This window comes from Belonocnema kinseyi, chromosome 10 (assembly GCF_010883055.1).
Source record: "Belonocnema kinseyi isolate 2016_QV_RU_SX_M_011 chromosome 10, B_treatae_v1, whole genome shotgun sequence".
In the NCBI taxonomy this organism is placed as follows: domain Eukaryota; kingdom Metazoa; phylum Arthropoda; class Insecta; order Hymenoptera; family Cynipidae; genus Belonocnema; species Belonocnema kinseyi.
This window is the reverse complement of record NC_046666.1, coordinates 62619326-62621406: the sequence shown is the minus strand read 5'-3', so window position 1 is coordinate 62621406 and position 2081 is coordinate 62619326.

The window sequence follows — 2081 nt, the reverse complement described above, 5'->3', positions numbered from 1 at the left end:
ATGCACGCGCCACCGTGTTTAAGCATTTCAGCGTTAATACCGTCTACCCCGGCAGCCTTATCGTTTTTCAAGTTCTTAATTATATCCCTAACCTCAGTGACAAAGACTTTCTCAATTTAGTTTTCCATCGCATCGTGTTCAACATCGCAGTGTGGTGTCCTATAGCTTCATCTCCGAATTATCTCCTAAAATAGTCTCTGAAAGCCTCTAGTATTCCGTCTGCATCATATACCATTTCCCCCCTTCTATTTCTCATGTTGACAATTTCTGTACTTTTGTTTCCTTTCATTTTTTTATAAAGTAGTTTCCTGCTTCATTCAAAGTCGTTTTGTAATTTTTTTAATATTCTAAAATCTTTCAAATCCTTTGAAATTCCTTCAAATTATTAAAACCTATAAATAAATTTCTTGAAATCTTTTAAAATACTCTTAAAAATAAATGTATGGAAAGAAAAGTGACGAAAACTCTTCTTCAGGATGCCTTAAAACTATTTTTTAATCAAAAACAAAACTTTCACCGCAGCAATTTAAAAAAAAATCCATTTTTAATCTAAAAAAGTCTAAATTTCCAGTTTTTCTCGAAAATGAATATAAAAAAAATATGAAAAATTAAGAAAGCTAAATTATTCCTTGAAGAAATTTATGCAAAGACTTTCTTATTATTTCTTAAGTTCGTGTTTTGAAAAACTTAATTTTCTATTTTAAAAGGGAAAAAAATTTTTTTTACAGTTCAATATAAGCTGAGAACAAGAATGAAGATAAAAATAATTATGTACTTTTTTAAAATAAAAAATGGATTTTTTCAAAAACAGCTTTGGCATCCCAGGTCTAATTCAAGAAAAAAATGTATCGATGTTGAGAGTTTCTTACAAAGTTATATATACAGAAACAGAATTTATAACTTTTTTATTTGTTAAATCTATCGAATGAAAATTAAAGCTCATAAATAACGTATTAAAATGTCTTAGCTTCACAAACTCTTCGCAAAATCCAGATATATCCTTCAGTATTATAAATTGAAACTACCCAATTTATGTTATTAAAATATAAACAAACCCGAGACATAACTAAACTTATATGTATTATAAAATAATAAAATCTTGAAAAAATTAAAATTTAATTAAAAAATCAAAATCATGAAAGTTGAATGTGTTACTGAAGGGTGCATAGAAAGCTAGTCCATACATTTTTGAAATCGATTTTTTTTGCTGAAAAAATCTAAAAAATTATAGTGCATGATCTTCTGAAAGCGTTTGCTTTAATTCGGTTTTTTAGTATTGAAAAAAAATTAATTAAAAGGTTTAAAATAGTAAATGATTTAAAACTTAATTTACCAAAATCCACAAACACGAATGCATTTTGGAAAAGTTCGAATACTTTTTCAATGTCACCTTTTTATATTATTTCTAGAAAACCACAAAACTTTATGATAAAAATTTATATTTCCACATTTATCAGTTAAACCCATTAGCGACCAAAGCTATCAATTTTATAACATGAGTTTGACCGCAAAATTTATGGGTATACAAAATAATAAATACATCAAAAGTACTGTTCCTTATGTTTTTCGGTGAGCTAAATTCGAATCCATGGTCAAAATTCGAATATTTTGACTTAAAAATATATATGGCTGTTATTGCATACAGAAATAGTGAAAAATGTTTGATTTTTTATTTTTATAATTTTTTTCAGGCATAAAACGCTTTAATATCTTAAAATTTGGGAAATAATTGATCAAACTTCATGCGAAAAGAATACGCATGAAGTTTGATCAATTACTTCCCAAAATCTATAGGCTCTGGTACAAATTTTCCAAGAATAAAAATGTCTTAGAATTAGTCAAAGAATATTCTTGAATTTTTTCAGATTTTTTGAAAATTTTTTTTGCAAATTTCAAATTTTGGATTTTTTGAAAAATCAAAAAATTTTTTAAAAAAATCAGTATGCTATGGTTAATTTCAAGACATTTTTATTCCATGAAACTTTTTTTTAAACTTTCAAGTTGTTGAGAAAAACAAAGATGAAGGAAAAAACGAGTTTTTGGAACATTTTTGCATTTTGTCCGCCATTTTGGAAGAAGAA